The sequence below is a fragment of the Suricata suricatta genome, chromosome 2 (genome assembly GCF_006229205.1).
Source record: "Suricata suricatta isolate VVHF042 chromosome 2, meerkat_22Aug2017_6uvM2_HiC, whole genome shotgun sequence".
Lineage (NCBI taxonomy): Eukaryota > Metazoa > Chordata > Mammalia > Carnivora > Herpestidae > Suricata > Suricata suricatta.
The window spans coordinates 83,940,733-83,964,261 of record NC_043701.1 but is presented as its reverse complement, the minus strand read 5'-3'; the positions used below and the strand labels follow the sequence as shown (position 1 = coordinate 83,964,261).

The following is a 23,529-nucleotide window of genomic DNA, read 5'->3' as shown; positions in this document are numbered from 1 at the left end:
GGGTAAAAAAAGCAGCCCTCTCTCTCAGACACAAAGTCTTTCAATTTTTTTTCATTTGCATAATAAAATGGGTCTTTAAAGGGAAGAATGAGTATGTTAACCACAATGGAGCAGGAAGAAAAGAATCAATTAACCTTATAGTTAATAGCCAAATTTTTGAAAATTACTTTGAATATTATGTTCATAAGGCATATTCGTTATTTTTGTGATTAATCCTGTTCACAAAAAGGCTACTATGACAATGTTCTTGAGCAGAAGTTCCTTCATATAATCTAGCTTTAATACTTCTTTTTCAAATTAGTGTTTAAATAGCAGTATATCGTGTCTGAATTGTTTTGTTTTTAGTCTTGGGGAAAAAGTAAATTTCCTTATCTATATCATTACAACAAACGAAGTTTACAATTAATAAGCTATTTGCATGTTTGTATAAAAATACTTCTTGTTCATCAGTAAAACCTGTTAAAAAATGGGCTGGCCAAGTTTAGCTTATATTCTTCACACTCTATTATATTTGTTTCGAGTAATTCAAAAAGGTTTCTAGGCACTATTCCTCGCTTTCTTGGAGAGGGGCAGCAAAGATTCACAAGGTTCAATCCGTAAAATCTTTTCAGAGCTTCAGAAAAAACACAGTCCCAGAATACAAGGCACATAACACTTTTCAGTAAGGGTTTAGAGAAATGAAGTCACTTCCCTGGGGCAACAGAAGGTTCGTGGCATCCTGTGAACCTCATGGCACAGAAGCCCCCTCAAACCACCATGGAATCTATTAAGGGGTGCCAATTTGCAAACCCATTAACAATTTGGAGACTTAATCTACGGAGCCATACCCGACTGAAGTATGAAAATGTTATTAATAGGAACATCATCTATATTTGGCATCTTTTTAAACCTCCTGCTTTCTTCAGGCAACCTGTGCCTCAGATAAGCAGAGCTGAAATAGTGTCCTATAAAAGCAAAATATTGAAGCATTAAAATTTAGAAACCAACCTTAACCAAAACAGTAATAGAACCTATTAGAAGAATATGAAATCAGGTATAAAACACCCATCTAACACAGTCAATTTACATGCAAAGAAGGGAGCTGTATGTGAAAGCATATTTCTAGGAAACGAGTTATAGTAAGAAGAGGTAATGTCAAGCTCTGGCTGTCTTTGCCTTTAAATTCTAACATCTATAAATAAAAGACATGTTCCTTTGAACAATAGCCTGAACAGGCAACACTGTCACTTTATCTCCCCAGATAACTATCCATTCTATTCTGGCTTCAGCTGGTATCTGCTTGCATTACATCAGCGTCTTGATGGGGGTGGGCTGGGGGCAAATCTGAGTCAGAAGCATCAGGGGACAAGAGGTTAGAAGGTGATACAAGCAATGGCACAGTGAAGGCCGTACTCAAGCTCCTTATTTTTCTCTAAGAAGCTGGTTGGTAATAAATGTCTGGCTGGCTGATAAAAGCCAGAGGACTGGTCTCTTACACCTACGTGAGACCAAAGCCACAGTCTCCTTTCACTAGGGAGAAATTACATTGCAGAGGTAGAGACCGTTTGCTGTTTTTCTGCAAATCCTCTGCACCCAGAACGGTGATGGCTACACGAGAGCTCACTAGTGACCCTTGAATGGTGCTGAATCCCCTTACTTCTGAGATATTCTAGGCACTTGATTTTTAAATTGTGGGGTTAGGTCAAAGAAACAAACAAAAGCCCAGAACACCTGACCACTGATAAGATAAATCAGGCAGGAGAGAAAGCTGAACTTACTGAAAACCCGTTTCCCTTATGGCCTGGGTCCCCAGTGTGAGGTTGCCACATATTTGAGTAGCAAACTAAAAAGCCAGGTCAGAAAAAAGATAGATCTTTTCTTTGCTCCCTTTCCTTTCTGATCTCTGACATCATTTCAATTTACATTTTAGCTCATGATTTTTTTTCAGTATTTGCTCCCTTTTCTTTCTTCCCCCCCCCTCAGTATTTCCACCTGCTTGTGCTTCCTGCTTCTTCCATTTTTCTTTAAAAAAAAAAAGTTCTCCTGACTTCCTTTTCTCAGAACTCCAGCTGAATGTATGCAAGTCAAGAGGGGGAAGTAAGCAACAAGCTGGCACTTGCTTCTGTAATCTGTTCCATGCTTTCTTGGAAAAGTGGCTTCACTGAAGCCGGAAAATCTTCTGTACAGCCAACTGTAGTGGGGGAGCAGTGGAAAGAGGAAAGAGAAGCGTTTTCGGAAAGGAACCAGCAAGAAACAGTATGTTCAGCATGGGATCCTGCTTAGTACTGGTTTGGGAAATAAAAAAGGCTATTCCAGTGATTTAAAGAAAATTTTTTAGAAAGTTAATTTATAGAAGTTCATTATTTCTGACCTTAGACTATACAGAAATCTCATTGTCCTGTAGGTCTTGCGGCTCATTCTTGCTAGGCCTACATCACTACATCATTACCCATCTCCTCGCTGCGAGCTGGGGGGCCACCATCCCACTCTGCAGAGGAAGCAGGAACCATCAAGTGAAGATCTCCTCTGCTTACCGCTCCCCAAAAGCACATCTGCATCTGTACCCCTCCATGCTTGTCCCCTGCCACTGCAGGCATGTTGCCCTCTTCCTACCCAAAGCTAATCCCTTCCCGGTGCTCCACACCCAATCCTGTCCCACTCTTCAAGGACATGGCTTCATCCGTTAGGAGGTGCCTTCCAATTGCGAATCTTTTATACAGTCAGTTCACCACTTACAGGAAAGTCTCCTAAGGTCTTTCACACCCACTAGCATCTAACCCACTGAACACTCACACTATCCTCCTCCTTTTTTTCACAGCCGGGCTGAGATGATTGTTGATGCTTGCTGTCTGCTTCACTCCTCACCCACTGCCATCTGCCCCTGTACTGACACTGCTTCGTCCAAGGTTACAGATAATCACATGGAGCTAAACCCAGAGGATGTTCTGAAGTGCTAACTTGATATGACCTCTTCGTAGCACTTAGGACTGGTGACTCTCGGAGTTTTTATCTTCTGGCTTCTGGGCCACTTCTTAGTGTTGCCTCTGACTAGCTCATAATTCTTTTGCCTATTTCTGAAAAGAGGCTATTCTCCAGGGTCTCATTTCTGTTCCTTTATTCTTCTTAGTGTTTACACTAAGCTCCTTTGAGGAGCTTATCCCTATCCATGGCTCCTTCTGCCCCCCTCCTCCACTCCCCCAAAGTAGATACACACACATGCACACATGTCCACACCCATCCTCACACCACTCTGATGCACCTGCTCAACTCTTTATTGTACCTTTTCTTACGGAACATTAAACTCAACATGTTCTGAACCTGACTCTCAAGTCCTTTCCAGCTTTACCCCAAACTAATGCTCTCCTAACATTTTGTTTTTGTATAACGAGTGCCAAACACAGAAGCCTGAATTATCTTTGACTTTTCTCTGTCACTTTCTCCATCCAGTAAATGGATGACTCCTACTGATTTTGAGGGTTTTAACATCTTCCCAAGTTCCATCATTTCCCATCGGCCCCACTGTCAAGTCCTCTTACTGCCAGCCATTACAGTCTCGTGACATGGATGCCGCCAGAGTGTCCTGCATATGGCCTTGCTCGCCCTGCATTATATGCTTCCTCTCACTGGTGGTGTCTCACACACATGCTCTTCTTTGCTTAGCTCCTCGATGACTCTGAATAAAAGAACAAACTGTATTTTGGTGGACATAGGTATGATCTGGTCTTGCTTACCCCTCTATTTTCTTTTATCACCATTTCCTAATGTCTTCATCCAAACCAAGTAATTTGCTATTATCCAAACACGCCAAGCTCTCCCTTTTGCTCTGAGCTTTGGCTCATTCGATTACTTCTAACTTAATTAGGACATCTTTCTCTCTTCTACTCCCTTCATCTTGCCTATTTCAACTTGCCCTTCAGGAGGCACACCAGGACTCTTTTAAAAAGATCTCCCTAAGTAACTCCTGAAACCTGGGCCAAGTGCCTGCCCATGTATTCCCATAACAGCTTGTACGTTCCTCTCTCACAGCACAAATCACACTAGACTAGAATTCTCTGTCACTCGCATAAAACCATGGGCCGCTCAAAGCCAGGGACAGTAGCCAGCCTTCATCTCCATTTCTCTGGCAATCAGAGCAATGCCTGACTCATAACTGGTGCTCAATACATGTTTATTGAATGACTAAATAAATTTCTTAGTGAACTTCATATTCAGATTTATTCAGACTAAGCCAGGAATTACTATGTTAAGCTGGATTTCCATATCTGTCTTTTTTTTTTTTTACAAGATTTTGCTGTTTTTTCACATTATCATCCACATGGTGAACCATAGGTGGTATTAAATACAGACAGAACTTGAAACTAGTTGGAGGCTCTAGCTCCATTTATTTCCTAAAGAATGAGATGGATTATTCTTGACTTGCCAAACCAACTACTTCACCAACGTGTCTCCCAAAGGAAGTTCGGTGAAGTCCTGCTACAATGTAGATGAGGCTGCGGCAGCTGTTTTTACCATAGATCCACCTTTCACTGAGAGACAGAGGAAGATGCCAGGCTCATCTACTCTAAATCCCCACTAATCAGCTGCCTCAGTCCATTCTGGCCACTATAACAAAATATTATGGACTGGGTGCCTTATAAAAACAAAGTCTATTTCTCACAGTTCTGAAGGCCAGGAAGTCCAAGATCAAGGTGCTGGCAGATTCAGTGTCTGGTGAGGGCCTGCTTCTTGGTTTGTAGACTGCTCTCTTTTCCCTAGAACATCACATGGCAGAAACGGCCAGGGCTTTCCCTGAGATCTCTTTTATAATGGCACTAATCCATCCATGAGGGCTCTACCCTCATGACCTCATCACCTCCCAAAGGTCCCACCTCCTAATACCCTCATAATTGAGGATTAGGTTTCAACATGTGAATTGGGGGGGGACGTATTTCAATCTAGAGCATCAACCTGCCTTACACAGCTCCCCCCTCCCAGGAACCAGTATGTCAGGTACAGTCTGAAAGGGCTACACTGGAGCCTGTGCTTGCGGGCAGGGCTGTGGAGAACGGGACCAGCAGCAGGGTGGCAGGACTGGTAAGCACTGTAAGGGGAGGAAAGCCTCAGAGATGAGGGCTGGTTAGGAGAGGGGATGGGTGGAAGGTCTTAGAGATTATGGAATCAATTATTTAATTTATTTAGTTTTTGTTCACGCCCTGTTAAAGAGAAAAGCTTCTGTCTCACTCTTCTTGTTTCCATAAAGAGGGAGTTTTCTCCGAGCACTCTGGCTGTCTGCCCTACCCCCAATCCCTCCCCAAGGAGGTAGGCTGAGCTACCCCAGTGGTGGATGACCGTCATAAGCCCACGTTTCTAGATAAGGGATACTAAACCATCCAAGGTCCTGAGGCCTGGAGAAGGTCTCTTTCTTCTGTCTCTACTTGGACCAGGGGAGACAAGTTGCCAGAATACGAGTGTCTTTTTTTTGTGTTGACTTAAACTTTCCCCACAGGTCTTGACATAAGTTATTGGGAGTGTGGAAGTTCATTTTAGCTACTACATTAAGTTGCTTCCTCCAGCATAGGCTAATAGTCAAAGGGGGGACATTTTGTTTTTCTGTCTGCTGGCTCTTTGATCCTATTTCTCCATTGGCCCAGGAGGCAAATGAGGTACAGGAGCACCCTTATTAGGACATTATGACCCCACCAATTTCTACGTCTCATCCATCTCCATTTACACCAAAAAAAAAAAAAAAAAAAAAAAGAAGTCTATTAACCACACCAAACAAAAATAGAGTTGTACAGATGCTAAAAATATCTGGAAATTAAAAATATAACAAACTAGTGGTTTTTAAAATTTACATGTGCTATTTATTATAGTCTATGAAACAACTTGTATGATATTATAAATTTCATAATTCAGTTAAATCTGTGCGATAAGACTTCTGATCAGAATCTTGGAAAAATGATATTTGTTTATTGCTTTATACAGTTTTCAAAGTAGTTTCACATATATTATTTCATTTGAGCCTCACACCCCGTTAAAGTTGATAGGGAAGCTACTATTTCAATTTTCATCTTCGAAGGCTCAAAGTTTAAGGACTATCAGAGGTCACATCAGTACTAATTGGCAGAGACACATACTCTGGCTCTCCTGATTCACAACCCGATGCTTCCCCCTTAATGTAAAGGCCTTCATCAAGGGTAATAATTTATAGTTAGCTTGCCTGTTTTGTTTTTAAGGACTTAGGAATTTCTCTACGGCCAATTGTCATCTGGAGTAGAGAATGAAGGTCCAAAAGTACAGACTATGCCACTATAGAAGTAGAGTTTAAAGTAACAGTACAACTAAGCATCTTGTTACTGGGTTAAATCTAGTAAGCGGGATCCAGTATGTAATAGCTTAGAAAACTATAGCAACTGATCCCAGCCACGGCTGCACAATGGCTTAGGCTTTTGTATACGACCTCTTTAAGCTTATTATGTACACCACAGATCTAAAGAATTTGATATCCCTCATTAGTCACACTGGATTCTACTTAGCTTCCCATTTATATAGCTTTATTTTGAGTATCTATTCAACTTCCTCAGAGCGCAATGCGACAAGGTCATATTTTTTCCAGATAACTTCAAAGAAAAACAATAAAAAAATGATCTTGCACATCTCAGCACACTAAACATCAGTTTTACTCAAATGCTTGATTTTCATTTTGTAAGACAACAAAGCACCTCAACCATCTCATATGCAATAAGAAGGGAAATGGAATACTTTCTATTTTTAAAGATTGTAAGAAAATATAAATACTCTATATACATAATTTTGATATAATTAAATAGAGATAACTTATATGATCTTGACTGAGGGGAAATAAATAGCATATGATAGTAGTAGGAAATACAAAAAGAAAGTGCATCTAAAGATATTAAGTAATAGTTACATGCTGGGGCTTTTTTGGTATATGCTTTGATGTAATGAACATTTAACCAGTTGTCTATGAACAATATATATGTTTTAAGAACAAACATTTACATGTTATTTAAAAAATAAACATACGATTATATAATGTTAAGGTTGTTTGAAGATAGAAAGCTAATCTGTTAATTTACACCAAAAAGTTTATATTTCATCATTATTTATATTGTCATTATGTAAAGACATAAGTAAGTATATACTAGTATGTACATAGAATTGTCATGTCCATAGCCGAAATTTGAAGATCATTCTCAGTAGGACCTCATGTTCACCTTGCACATAAACATCTTTCTAAACTCAAGGAACAGAAAAATCTTTAAGAAATAGAAAAATATTGGATAGAAAGAACCTTATTTTCTTCATAATTTGAATTTGTGTGTGGAAAAGGCCAAGCACTTGGAAAGACTGTCGTTGGTGAATACACAACTGTACATTTGCATATAGAAACGAAAGTGAAGGGAAATGCATCACACCAAGCAGAGTACAGAAACTGTGAAGGTAGGCTAATTAAATTCCACTCAGAGGGCGTGTGAGTGGGAGCATCACCCACACTTGCTGCACCTAACCCAGTACTCCGCTAGAAAAACAATGTTTGGCAAATCGAAATGGTGAGCAGAGAGCCATGGCACTTGACCTTGGCTCTCATTTGCAAAAAAGGTTGTATTTCAAAATAGAAGATGGGGTTGGAAAAGTAAATACAGCTGTGTTTTCTCCACCCCAGTCTGAGAATGAAGGGGTTACTCAGAATGGCAAGAGGCTGGGTCCCTTAGTGGTGTGCACTCAGAGCCCAAAGGAAAGCGCTATTTTTTTTTATGACTCAGGATAATATTTTTTTCTTGTGGTAAAATATATGCAACATAAAATTTCATCTTAACCATTTTTAAGTGTATAATTTGGTGGCATGAAGTACATTCACAATATTGTGCAGCTATTACCACTGTCTATCTCTAGAACTTTTCTATCATCCCAAGTAGAGACTCTGCACCCATTAAACAGCTCTCCACTCCTCCCTTGCCCAGCCCCTGGGAACCTCTGTCTATTATACTCTCCATCAGTTTGCCTCTCTATGTATCTCTAAACATACAATAGTGATTTCACTATTACTAGTTATTTCACTTGGCATGTTTTTAGAGACCATGTATGTTGTATCATGTATCAGAATTTAATTCCTTTTTAAGTCTAAATAATATTCCATTGTATGCATATGCTATATTTTATTTATCCATTTATCCGTTCATAGACATCTGGGTTGTTTCTACAGTATTTTCAAACTAGAGTAAAATCAACTAGGTAGCAAATCAGGAAATAATTCAAAAAGGACTTTCAGGATTCAATGAATATAAGAGTAAGGAATATTTATGTTATGTGGAGCAGAGTTAGCAAAAGCCTGAAGTGAGGGAAACATGAAATATGCTTCCTGCTTATTTTGAGTTGTGATGTTTAAGGTATAATAAATTTGTATTTGCCTTTTTTATAATATACACTTTGTTTAGCTTTAAAAATCATAATTAACATAAGCCTTGCCAGCTTAATATTTTATGGATTGAAATCTGACTACAATTGGTGGTATTTCAATCCTGTTTGAAGCAGCACCATAATCTCTAAGACCTTCCACCAGCTCTGGAGCTGTATGCTGCAATTCTTTTGTGTGTTATTTTAAGGGTATGAGATGTCATTACCTGCTCTTAGAGAAAGTCTACCAAATAGAGTCAACAAAATAGAGAATGAATAATGCTAAGAAATGATTAAAAATGAGAAGCCACAATCGTGCCCAAATTTAGAGGAAAATTTAAAATTCACATAGCTTAGTCAATTTTTAAAATTTAATTTAAAATCTTAATTAAAAAATTTTAAATGCCTCAACAGAGTAACCAAAGAAAAATACACAGAGTGGTTGAAAAATGCTTTCAGATCAACAGCAGAAAAATTGCTTAATATATAACCAATTTTTAGGGACATCCTTTTTCAGGATCCCTAAGTTTTTAGGGAGAAAGATAATTATCAGAATATATACTGTTTCTTGTACTTCAGGTTTAAATTAATCTGCAAGACTTAGGAAGAGCATTAGATTGAAGTCCCAACAACCATTGTCTCTACTGAAACAAGCAAATTTAGTTGTAGGAGCTGAACTTTGGTAGAGAATCTGGAAGGTAGTTTGGTGTACTTTTAAGATTGCTACATTGTCAGATATTTTCATTAGTAATAGCTCTAGGAAATCGGGAGAGTTGTGTTTAACATTTTTTGTTTTAATCCTATAAATAGCAAGGTGACGAAGTAGAATTTTCCTGAGATTAAGTGGTAAAATTTAGTAAAAAGAAAGGGATTAAGAAAGATGTATGTGTCTGACAGAAAAATCAGTGGTTCGCTGGAAGTGGGAGTGACTAGAGAGAGACATCAGAGTGTGAACATAATTAACCTGCTGATAGAAATGGAAGATAGGATAGGAGAGGGAAGAGCCTCACATAGTTCTCTTTTGGCAGCCTAATGACTTCACCACGGGTCAGCTGGGTGTTCATGATGGCTGAACGAAGGAACACCCATCATGAGGGGTGGGTGGAAGCAGCAACAGGAGTTAACTCTGTAGAGACCAGCTGTTAACATCGTGGTTCTTGATAATATGACCACTAGTTTTCTTTTTCCTCTTTTAAGTTTACTTATTTGAGAGAGAGAACAAGGAGGGGAGGGGCAGAGGGGGAGTGGGAGATGGGGGGTGGACAGAGGATCGGAAGCAGGCTCTGTGCTGACAGCGGAGAATCTGACCCAGGGCTCAAATTGACAAGCCAAGAGGTCGTGACCCTGAGCCAAAGTCAGATGTCTAACTGACTGAGCCACCCAGGTGCCCTTGAGGACTAGTTTTCAAAGGTCCAGTATTTCTGGGTAGTTGATTTTCAGAACCTAGTATAGATTTCTTTTAGCCTTCTAGAAATAATTGCAATGGCTTCAACTGCCAAAGTGGCTTAAAAACAAACACCTGTAATTTCTAAGACTATTCTGAAATGTATGGAATCTACACAGTCCAGCAGAGTTCCTGTTTTCCCCCCATGCCTACTTTGCAGGTGCGTTGATGATATGAATTCAGTAAAGAAATTAATTTATGGTCTCCTGTGAGGGTGGAAATAAGGATTTAGATTATGAGCTTTGATATACACTAATAAGTAAATTATATTAGTATTACTAATTCTAATTTTATTGACTTTGAGTCCATCTTAAGGTTCTAGTAATATACCTCCACTGCTGTAGACATCGGATAACATTTAACAAGCACTTTATTGCCAGTCACTCTACCCTCTTTACTTGTGTTATCTCACTGAATGTCTTGTTTATGGTGTACATACTGTTTTCATCTCCACTGGACAGATGGGGAAATACCAAAACCCAAATACTTTAGGCTAGCTCTGGAATTGCACTCTAGCCACTACTCTGCTGCCTCCCAAACCCAACACAGTCTAAGGAAACTTTATGTCTTTTAAATGCAGTTTCTAAAGACTTTCTGAAATTGTTTCAAAAATATTTTCTCAGAGAATATTCTTTCAGAGGGTTATAGAATACTTTTCCAATGATCATACTTTCTTTTTCACTCAAAACAAAGAAAAATACATGTCATGTAGAAGAATCCAATTTTTTGGAAAAAGAAAACCATTGCATGTTGTATTGTCATTTTTATATCCACTGGATATGCTATTTCTATGTGGATCATGGAAACCCTGAAATTACAGACTATTTAGATAATTTTAACCCCAAAAAAGCAGTGTTGTGATGCTTGAATAGTGTATTTTTAAAGTAACCTTTTTACCTTAACCAAATATATTCCAGTTAAATTTAAGAGAGTAAAGTAGCCACACACTGATGATACTTCCTGAAACAAGACCTCTGTGGCCACTGTCCAGTGACAAGAATGGGCTGGATTTAACTGTCTGCCTTCTCTAGCCTATAGAACCTCTGAACAATGGCAGAAAGGTACAAGGTGCTGGGACCCGGGCGGCAATATGTTCTCAGGAAACAGAGAAGTTACCTTGCCTTTAATAGGCTCAAACCATGATCTGGGTCTACTTAACATGCTTCTTGAACCAACTATGTTAAGAGATTATATCACAGGCAAGAAAAGAGAATGAGAACATTTCCGGGACTTAATATAGTTGTACATTTCTGGGTGGACCCTTAAATGTAGAAAAAAAGGGGAAGTACATCATCCCTATTTATGCCCAGAGTAGCACAAATGAAAGTAGTGTTTTCATGCTCAAAGCATACAGTTAAATTTTTAAAGGCCTTGTGTGTTTTTTGCTTCCTATTAATTTAATTGTTTTGAATTAAAAGTTAAACACAAAAATTGATTAAATTGATGTAGTACAAAATAGAAATTTCATGGTGATTGGTTGAAAAGATACTTAAAAAATATCTAGATCACCAACTGCAAAAAGTAAAGCAAATCACAAGTTTAAAAACAATTTTAAAATTCTGAGCAGATAATCACTGAGAGGAAAACACAAAAATACTTTTACTTGCACATACATTTTCTTAATTTGTCCTAGTCCTTCAGTTTCCTTTTTCACAACCCAAAAAACTAATTTGCTTTTGAGAAAAGACCTGTACAAACAATATATATAAAGTATTATGCTTTTTTGGTAGCATGAGCCTTGTACTGCCATGGTGTACATGAGTTTAAGGAAAATAAAGTAATGAATATACCACATCAATTAAATAAAAAATTAAAACTATGTGATCATCTAAATAGGCTCAAAAATAAAAAAAAATACACTTTCATGATTAAAACACTCAACGAGGAATTGAAAGGAACTTTTCAGCCTGATTAAAGGATATCTCCAGAAAATCCAAGCAAACATCATACTTAACAATGAGAGACTAGATAGATGCTTTCTCCTTAAGATTAGGAACAAGGCAAGGATGTCCACTTTTGCCACTTCTACTCAACATGTTATTGGATGTTATACCCAGAGCAATTAGGCAATTAATCAGTAATAGATTTTAAAAGAACTGATTGGTAGATAGATAGCATCCAGATTAGAAAGGAAGTAAAACTATATATGTATATGACATATGATCTTGTATGTAGGAAAATGTAAGAAATCCATTAAAATACTATTAGAAAAAGTTCAGCAAGGTTGGAACACCCAAGATCAATATACAAAAATGAGTTGTACTTCTATACATGTGCAATAAACAATCCAAAAATGAAGTTAAGAAAATAATTCCATTTACAGGAGCAATAAGCAATAAAATATTTAGAAATAAATTTAACAAAAATATAAAATTTATACTCTGAAAACTACAAAACATTATTGAAATTTTAGAAACTCTAAATGGAAAAACATCCCATGTTCATGGATCAGAATACAATATTATTAAGGTGGGAATATTTTTCAAATGGCAATTTCTATCAGAATTCCAGCTAATTTCTTTGTAGAAATTGACAAGCTGATCCTAAAATTCACATGAAATTCCCAAGTACCCAGAGCTGTGAGATAATCTTTAAATGACATTAAAGACAACATTGGAGGACTCACGTTTTCTGATTTCAAAATTTATCACAAAGCAACAGTAATTAAGACAGTGTGGTACTGGCATAAGAATAGACATGTGTATCAATGGAATAGAATTAAAAGTTCAGAAATAAGTCTATGATAAACTACTTTTATAGGTACCTAGCTTTTGTTTGTTATTATTAAAGTATAATGAATATACAGTGTTATATTAGTTTCAGGAATACAACATATTGATTCAACAATTCTAGACATTATTGAGTGTTCTCCATGATAAGTGTAGTCACCATCTGTCATACTGTTATTACAATATTATTGACTATATTCCCTATGCTATACTTTCCATCTCTGTGACTTATTTTATGACTAGAAATTTTCACATCTTAATCAACATCTGTTTTGTCCTCCCTCACCCCCACTACCCCTCAGGTAACCGCTATTGTGTTCTCTGTATTTAAGAATCTGTTTTTGAGCAAAGGGACAGAGAGAGCTAAGGAGGGAGGGAGTGGAGGCAAAGGAGGAAAGGGATTGGGAGAGGGAGAGAGACCAACAGATAGACTCTGAACTATAGAAAACAAACTGATGGTTAACAGGGGAGGGGGTTAGGGGAAACGGGTGTGACAGGTGATGGAGATTAAGGCAGGCATTTATCCTGATGAGCACTGGATGTTGTATGGAATTGTTGAATCACTATATCATACACCTTAAACAATTATAACACTATATGTTAACTAACTGGAATTAAAGTAAAAATTAAAACAAATTCTTAGCAATGTGATAAAGACATCATAAATGAAAACCAATGGAAAAAAAAACAAGGCAAAACAAAACAAAGTCTGTTTTTGTCTATTTGTTTTGTTTAGATTCCACATTTAAGGGAAATCATGTGTTATTTATTTTTCTGTGTTCTGACCCATTTCATTTAGCATAATACCCTCTCAGTTTGTCCAGGTTATTGCAAATGGCAAAATTTCATTTTTTTATTGCTTAGTAATATTACATTGTACATACATATACCATACCTTTACCCATTCATCTATGGATGGACACTTGGTTGCTTCCATATCCATATCTTGGCTATTGTAAATAATGCTGCCATAAACATAGGGGTGTGTAGATTTTTTCAAATTACTGTTTTCATTTTATTTGGGTAAATATCCAATAGTGCAATTACTGAATCATATGGTAATTCTATTATTAGTTTTTTTGAGGAAACTCCATACTGTTTTCCATAATGGTTGCACCAAGTTACATTCCCACCAACAGTACACAAGAGTTCCTTTCTCCCCCTAAATCCTCACCAACACTTGTCTTTTTTAAAATCCATGTTAGTTAACATATAGTGTAGTGATAGTTTCAGAAGTAGAATTTAGTGATCCATCACTTATATATAACACCCAGTGTTCATCCTAACAAGTGCCCTCTTTAATGTCATCGCCCATTTAGCCCATCTCCCTACCCACCTCCCCTCCAGTAACCCTCAGTTTGTTTTCTATATTGAAGAGACTCATGGTTTGCCTTCCTCTCTGCTTCTATCTTATTTTACTTTTCCTTCCCTTCCCTTATGTTTTGGTTTCTTAAATTCCATGTATGAGTAAAATCATATGATATTTATCTTTCTGATTGACTTATTTCACTTAGCATAATACATTCTAGCTCCATCCCCGTTGTTGCAAATTCTTGTCTTTTTGATACTAGCCATTCTGATGGGTAAGGTGATAGCCTCATTGTGGTTTTGATTTGCATTTCCCTGATGATTAGTGATGTTGTGCATATTTTTATATGCTTGTGGGCCATCTGTAGGTCTTTTGTGGAAAAATGTCTATTCTGGTCCTCTGCCCATTTTTTAATCAGAGTGTTTTTGTTTTGTTTTGGTTTTTGGTTTTGGTTTGGTTTTTTGAATTTTTGTTTTTTTGGTGTTAAACAGCTGTTTAAGTTTTTTATATAGTTTGGCTTTAACCCTCCGTGAGATATATATCATTTGCAAATATCTCCCCACATTCCCCAGGTTGTCTTTTTGTTTTGTTGATGGTTTTTTTTGCTGTGCAAAAGCTTTTTACTTTGGTGTACTTCTGATAGTTTACTTTTGCCTTTGTTTCCATAGCCAGGGGGGCATATCCATAAATACGGAGACTGATGTTTAAGAGATTACCACCTCTTTTCTCTTAGGAGTTTTATGGTTTCGGTTCTCACATTTAGGTCTTTAATTTTTATGTATGATGTAAGAAAGTGGTTCAGTTTCATTCCTTTCCATATAACTGTCTAATTTTCCCAACATTTATTGAAGAACCTGTATTTCCTCCATTGTATATCTCTGCCTGCTTTATTATAGATGAATTGACTACATATGCATTGGTTTCTTTCTGGGCCCTCTATTCTGTTCCATTGATCTATGTGTCTATTGTTGTGCCAGGACTAACTTCACTGTTTTGATTATGAGAGCTTTGTAGTATATATTGAAATCTGGAATCATGATAATTCAGCTTCATTCTTCTTTCTCAAGGCTGCTTTGGCTGTTGAGGATCTTTGGCAGTTCCATACAAATTTTAGGATTATTTGTTCTAGTTCTGTGAAAAATGCTATTGGTATTTTAGTAGGGATTGCTTTGAATCTGTAGATTGCTTTCGCTAGTATGGACATTTTAACAATAATAATTCTTCCAATTCATGACCATGGTATATTTTTCATTTGTGTGTCATTTTCAGTTTCTTTTATCAGTGTCCTATAGTTTTCTGAGTATAGGTCTTTCTCCTTGGTTAAATTTATTCCTAGGTATTTTTTTTTCATGCAATTATAAATATGATTGTTTTCATCATTTCTCTTCTACTTTATTAGTGTATAGAAATGCAACTGATTTCTGAATATTAATTTTTGTAATGTGCAACTTTACTGCTTCACTTGTCAGTTTTAATAGTGTTTTGGAGTCTTTAGGGTTTTCTATATATGGTATCATGTCATCTGCAAATAGTGAACATTTCACTTCTTCCTTACCAATTCAGAGGCCCTCTCCCTTTTCTTGTCTGACTGCTGCAAGAGTACTATGTTGAATAAAAGTGGTGAGAGTGGACAGCCTTACCTTTGCTCTTAGAGGAAAAGCTCTCAGGTTTGTTCATTAAGTGTGATATTAGCTGTGGGTCCATCATAAATAACCTTTCCTATGTTGAGGTAGGTTTAATATAAACTCATTTTGTTGAGAGTTTTTAATTATCAGTGAACGTTGTATTTTGTCAAATGCTTTTTCTGCATCTATTGAAAGGATCATATGTTCTTATCCTTCCTCTTGTTAATGTGATGTATCATAATGATTGTTTCCCTCCCCTCCCCTCCCCTTCCCTTTTTATAGTGTCTTTGTCTTATTTGGTTATCAGGGTAATGGTACCAGTTGATATCAGGGTAATGCTGGCCTCACAGAATGAATTTGGAAGCATTCATTTCTATTTTTTGGAATAGTTTGAGAAGGAGAGGTATTAACTCTATAGATATTTGGTAGAATTTACCTGTGAAGCTATCTGGTCTTAGATTTTTGTTTGTTGGGAATTTTTTCATTACTGATTCAAATTCATTACTAGGCATCAGTCTGTTCAGATTTTCTATTTCTTCCTGCTTTGGTTTTGGAAGATAGGATATTCCTAGGAATTTATCCATTTCCAATTTGTTGGCATATAATTTTTCATAACATTCTCTCATGATCCTTTGTATTTTGTGGTGTCATATTCTCCTCATTCTTTTCTTGAGGAGTCAGGCTAAAGGTTTATCACTTTTGTTGACCTATTCATATTCAGAAAAACAGCTCGGTTTCACTGATTTTTTTCTATTACTTTTTTAGTCTCTATTTCATTTATTTTCATGCTAATCTTCATTATTTCTTTGACTAGCTTTGGGCTTTGCTCTTCTTCTAAAGGAATACATATAGGTCATAGTGTTTTTTATTCTCTCAATCTCTTAACAGACTCCTAAAAGGGACATTTTCATTCTTTTGCCAACATATTTTTAAATATAATAAATCTATATTCATTTTAAAATTTCCTTTAACCTATTTATATTATTTAGATGAATATTATAGATTCTACTCAATATAATGCACTTAAAAAACATGAACCCATGTTTGTAAACCCTCATCCGGCCCTGTAATTACTAGTGGTCCAATATCTTCTCTTCATTTTACTGTTAGTTTCAAACTAGTAATAGTCATCCTCAGATACATGAAGTAATTCAAAAGAAAATAAGCTGTTCGATCTCACCAAGAGATGCCCTTCTAAAATAATTAAATTTTAAAGTCTATTATAAAATTTATAACACATATATTGTTTTGACTATATACTAATAATAATTCAGAAGAAATTTTCTAAGACTTGGGCTTATGGTCATAGTAAACATATTTTTAAAAAATAATTTATACCAGTATTTTTTGTTGCCAGGAAATATGGTACAGTGATCAATAAAAGACTTTCAAGATAAAGGATAAAATTCTTTGGGGGAAGTGGATGGAAATCTGAGTTCAGGCTGAAAAAGGAATGATGTGAAATTTCTGATTGTTAAGAGCTTGTTCATGTATTTTTTAAATGGGTGATGTCATGTACCAAATTGCTAGGGGAATCTCAATTTCACTGGATATATTTGAAAGAATGATGTAATCATTTATGTTTAAATGTCAATATTTACAATGTGTGGGAAATTCCATCCTTTGCAACAATTAAAGTCATGATAGAAAGTTTCTAGGACATCTTTAAAATGTCCATTATTTTTAAGGCTTCTTTTAAGAATAACTGCTCTAGCATATATGTACAAAATTATTTTCACATTTACTAGATATTACCAATTTGTTCTCCAGAGTAGTCGCTTAGGCTTATACAGGGTGAGTGGGTTTTCTTTACCCACAACCCCACCAAAACTTGGTGTTTGTTATGCTTTTTAATCTTTCCCAATCCCAATGTGAAAAAGTCCTATATTCTAGTTTGCCTTTGCTCTCTATGCTGCACTCCAGCTAACTCTTTAAGTCACATCTTAAATACCATTTCCATGCAGAAGCCTGCTCTGTCCGTCCCATCTTAAAGTTGAGCCCAATTATAGCCTTCACTATATTTACCATAGACTGACATAATTTTATCAGTTCCCCCCCCCCCCCCCGCTTTTTAATTAGTTTTTGGTCTGTTGTTCCTAGTAAAACATGAGCTTCCCAAGGCAAGGTCCCTGTCCACTTATTTGTATGCCCGGCCCACAAGAGACAGTAAATACTGCTGAATGAATGAATGTTACAGGCTTAAGTAACATAATAAGACCTCTGTTAATCCACAGGGACCACAGCCCCTGGCTTGTTTTCTTCCTCTTGGTCACACTCCTTAATTTTATTCTAGATGAGTTTATATGTGTTTACCCCCACAAATGCTTTTGCAGTGAACTATGCTGAGGTATAGAAATGATAATATGAAAACACTGATTGAGGGCTCTCAACTATGCTCGTTTGGAAAAGTTACCTTAGTTTTCTTTACCTTGGTTACTTAATCCTCATATGCCCCCATTTCCTCATCTGCAAAATGGGAATAAGAACCTACTTAGTAAAATATGTAAGGAATGAATGAAATAACACTGGTAAATCTCCTTAATACAGTTCCTGGAACACAATAAGTTACTTAGCAAATGTTTGTTATTTTTCCTTGCCAGCTATCATGAAATTTGAAACTGTCTACCATATTTAGTATTATCCTAAATTTCTACCTAAAGGAAATCCTTTATTCTAAGAAATTCAAATAATATAAAAATTAATCATATCTTAAATAAGACAGACTAATAGCACGGTAAAAATTAGGCATATAGGGTTTTTCAAAGAACAAGAGAACCGTCACGAAATCTGAAAATGTCAGTTAAGTCTAATATATTCAGTATTATCCTAAATTTCTTATCCTAAGAAATTCAAGTAATAAAAAAACTAATCATTGTGTCTAAAATAAGAGGTAGACTACATCACTGTAAGAATTTGGCATAGAAAGGTTTTCGTAGAACAAGAGAAATTATCTTTGTAAATTGAGAACGTAGTTTTAATAAAACTGGCAGTAAATTATGACAGAATTGCCAGAGTATATGTAGCTTAAAAAAAAATCTTTCCTTGAGAAATGCTGATAATTGACCTAATAATTCTAAAAGTAGACTTGACTTTCTAGTTGTCTTTTCTGTTAAGTTTGATGACTGAATAATAAAAGGGCCAATTACAGTTTTTATATTGATTTCCTGGCTTCCAAACCCAAGTGGTATGGATCCAGGCCGTAATCCAGTCAAGATTTTACAGATTTCTCCCTTTTGCTTTTAACAATGCTCAGAGAAATGACTTCTTCTAACAAGCATTTCTGTAACAGTAAGCTGGATTCAGCATATCATCTGCTGTCTTTTTTGAGGCCACCAGAAGTGTCATTTGACTCCACCTTTCTTGGTGGAAGTGATACATTTGGTACTGAGCATAATTTTAACCAAACTGTGAACATTTTAGACACCAGAGCAACTGTTGACGTTAGGAACTGGAGACTTCCTGCAGCGAAACCACACATTTGTGTAACTTCAACCCCATTACCAAACGCACAGGAATGCATTAAAAATTGCTAAAATGTCATCTCTTTTTGAAAACATTAATTGTATGTCATTTTATATTGAGATGGCAAACAAAATGTAGATCGACCATAAGGTGTATTTTGATATTTAGTAGCATAGCAGACTGTTAAATTTAGTTAAAGTTACTATAGAAAAATAAATGACTAATCCAAAGAGGCCTCAAGAATTTAGCCAATTAATATTAACAAATGTTAAAAATTATTTTAAAAATGACATGCCAGATAATGTATCAGTGGTTCACTTCCATTGGTATCTGGAACTTTCAAGAATTCCTTTCCTCATTTAGTAATAAGTTAAAAAATTCCTCATGGGCTTAATTCATTTTGGCCTGAATACATCGAGATGATTGTTTACTAAAAATATTTTAAGAATTTTGTAAGTACATGTAAGGAAACCAAATGACTTTAAGACATTCAGCCAAACAGATATAAATAATGACCTTCATTCTAACAGTTAAAAAATGTGCATCCTAATTATAAAAATGGCCAAGACAGTATAATACAGAGGAAAGAAATGAATTAGGAATCAGAAGGTCAACTGCATTCATCTATTCCAAAAATATTTGAGTCCCTACAGTGTGTCTGGCACAATGCTTGGCAGTAGACAGAGTGGGAGACAGTCACGGTGCTGCTTCGGTCAGGATTCTAGCGCAAACAGAAAATTTGACAAAACACAAGGAAAACAACTGGGAAGTGTTATAAGCAAGGAACAGCAGGCAATAAGAAATGGGGTGGGTGGTGGGCACAAAGAAATGAATTCTGGTTTGCACATATGATCAAATATTTTTTTAGGGTGAAAACCCTTTAAAGTAAACTAATGTGACTCAACTGCCATACTTAAAATATTTGAAATCTGGGAACGATTATTGAAAATTGTTTCAATAATCTAATTCTCAATATACATCAAGTTTTAAACTCTAATTCAGTGTTTTAACAGTATCTGGTACAATAACCAAAGATCATCAATATTCTACCATGATTTAGAAAAGTCCATTGAAAGAGCCTTATTGTCTTCTTTTTTAGATTCCTAAGTGATCATATGATATTTGTCATTCTCTGAATTATTTCACTTAGCATAATGTCCCTCAGGTCCATTTATGCTGTTACAAATGACAAGATTTCCTTCTTTTTTAAGGCTGAACTATACACGTGCACACAAACACAACACATTTTCTTTATGCATTCATCCACTGATGGATATGTAGGTTGCATCCATTTCTTGGCTGACACAAATAATGCTGCAATGAACATGGGGGTGCATATACCTTTTCCAGTCAGTGTTTGCTTTTTTGGTCAGATAAATACCCACAAGTAGAATTGCTGGATCATATGGTAATTTCATTTTTAACTCTTTGAGAAGCCTCTGTATTGTTTTTCAGAGTGGCTGTACCAATTTACATTCCCACCAACAGTGTCCAAGAGCTTCCTTTTCTCCACATCCTCACCAATATTTGCTATTTTTTTTTTTAATAACAGCCCTTCGGATTAGTGTGAAGGTTTAGCTCACTGTGGTTTTAATGTTGCATCTTCTTGATGATTTGTGATACTGAGCACCTTTTCAAGCACCTGTTGGCAATCTGTAGGTCTTCTTGGAAGAATGTCTATTCAGATCTTCTGCATATGTTTAATTAAAAACATTTTCTTCCTATTTTTTAACTAAATTTTTTTGGGGGGAGTTTTGCTATTGGCTTTTGTATAAGTTGTGTATATACTTAGATATTAATCCATGATCAGATATATGCTTTGCAAGTATTATCTCCCATGCCATTAGTTACCTTTTCATTTTGTTGACTGTTTTCTTTACTGTGCAGAAGCTTGTTTGATATAGACCCGCTTGTGGGGTTTTGTTTTGTTTTTTTTTTTATTGCTTTTGTTACTTGTGCTTTTCATGTCTTTTCCAAAAAAATCATTGCCCAAACCAATGTCAAGGAGCTTACCACCTGTGTTTTCTTTTAGAAGTTTTATGGTTGCAGGTCTTACATTCAAGTCTTTATACATCTTGAGTTGGTTTTTGTGTATAACGCAAGATAGTGGTCCAGCTTCATTCTTTTGCATGTTGCGCTCCAATTTTCCCAGCGTCACCTATTGAAGACTGTCCTTTCCCCCTTGTGTGTCTTAGCTCTTTTCTCATAAATTAATTGACCATATACTTGTGGGTTTATTTCTGGGCTGTCTATTCTGTTCCATTGAGCTATGTGTCTGTTTTTATTGCAATAACAAACTATTCTGACTACTGTAGCCTTATAATATAGTTTGAAATCAGGGTACATAATGCTTCCTTGGTTAAATTTATTCCTTGGTATTCTTACTAATGCAATTGGAAAAATACTACTAGTTTTTAGATGAGCTTTTTAACACAGTCTCATCTATTTACATTTTATTTTATAAATGTGATATTTTATGGATAGTATGTTTGCAATGAGACTATAGCCAGCTATAAGTACTATAACGATTGTGATTATTCTCAGATAATAATGAAGTATTTTTATCTCTTTATGGAAAACAAGATATCCTCATAACCAGAATGACCAAGAACTTCGGGGAAAGAAGCTAAAAATAATTTAAAGATAAGAGCAAACACTTGCTTCTTTATTTTTTCTTTATACTAAGATAAAATTGATACAATGAGATATCATGGAATATTAGACCACCTATATATGCTTTATATATGTGTCATTCAAATCTGCACAGCCACCCTACAGATAACTGGTATTACCTCTAATTTACAGACAAGGAAAATGAGACACAGATATTAAATAATTGATCCAAGGTCATAGTCTGTACAACTCAGAACACTATACTGCTCTTAAAAACTGAACTCTGAATGACTTTTCTACACATGGGCAATTCTCTAGTTCAAATAAAGGCTGTTCTCACAATGCCAACACTGAGAACGTTAAAGCTTAGCAAGAAAAATAACTAGTTGCCTAGCAATTCACCAAGGAAATCTACAGCCAGGAGGCTTTACTTTTTACTAACATCATTTCCAGGTTATATGCTATCATGATAGTGTGACTTCAGCATACCCAGTAAAAAATCTGAAATTTATAATATATTGTATTATAAGAGTGCAATGAGATTGAAAACTTTAGTATGGCATTCACCAGATCTATTTTAAAAAGATTTCCAATGCTATAGTGTCCTGTTTTAAGGTTTTCATAAGGAAAACTACCTCCATTTTAAGAAAAGCTAATAACTAAAATTTCAAACATAAAACTAAAAAATTTTTATACTCACTATAGAAAAAATCTTTGCTCTGACTAAAGGATTGAAAAATTCTGAAGGACAGACATTTCTTCTTATAATAAAAGTATCAGAATCACAAAAAGCTAGTGTTACTGAAAAGGGCACTGGGCTTAAGATTCGAGCGGAATTTTTAGTCTCAAACTTTAACACTATACTAAGATGTTATGTGGCATAAAGTAAGTCACTTTTTCTGAATTCTATATGTGTGTGTGTTTTTATCTTTAAAATTAAGGGGTTGGATTAGAAGATCTTTAATTCTCTAGGTCAGTTCTGTTAAATGGAAATTAATAAGAGCCGCATATGTAATTAAAAATTTTCCCCACTACACAGTAAAAAGGGAAAGGAAACATCTGGAATTAATTTTTAACAATACATTTTATTTAACCCGATATATCTAAGGTCTCAGACCAACAAATAATCCATATAAAAAATATTGACATTTTAGATTCTTTTTTCATATTAAGTTTTGAAATCCAATGTGTGTTCTATACACACATTTCAATTCAGACTATCCACATTCAAGTGCTCAGTAGCCATCTGCGTATAACTTTATTTTTTTTAAATTTTTTAACATTTATTTATTTTTGAGAGAGAGAGAGAGAGAGAGAGAGAGAGAGAGAGAGAGAGAGGAGTGGGGGAGGGGCAGAGAGAGAGAGAAGGAGACACAGAATCTGAAGCAGGCTCCAGGCTCTGAGATGTCAGCACAGAGCCCGATGTAGAGCTCGAACTCACGGACCGTGAGATCATGACCTGAGCTGAAGGTGGAAGCTCGGCCCGCTGAGCCCCCCAGGCGCCCCAAGTATAGTTTTAGAAGTTTACGGACAGTGCAGTCTATCCTCCAATAATTTACCTAAAATGTTTCAGGAATACTCCATTATAAAAGTAAGGCATACCAGCAGAAATTAGGCTTAATAAAAGTGGCTATCCACACAATGTGGTTTAATAGCAGAACTGGGAAGCTCCTCAACTACAGAACCCGGAATATCCTTTGATGGACATTTATTTCTTCTATAGAAAATAGAAGTCATCCACGTTTTTCAATACAACATACAATAATTATCTAATATAAATTGCAGAAGATAGCATATTGACAAATTAAGCTCTTAATGCAAAGTGAAAATCTTTTTAGAAGCATATGGGGTGTAAATAGTAAATTAAAGGGTCCTTAACAAATGTGTTTGAGTTTATCCTATTACATGGATCACTAACATCTTACATGATATAGGGGGAGTAGGGATGAAGCCTATGGGAAGGCAGACATA

At 36.0% G+C, this 23,529-nt stretch overlaps 1 protein-coding gene across 5 annotated transcripts in view; it reads right to left on the bottom strand.

Annotated features, from left to right (window-relative positions):
- UMAD1 (UBAP1-MVB12-associated (UMA) domain containing 1) overlaps positions 1-23,529 on the bottom strand; it is a 215,601-nt gene that overhangs the window by 6,113 nt on the left and 185,959 nt on the right. The gene's annotated exons all lie outside the window — the stretch shown is intronic.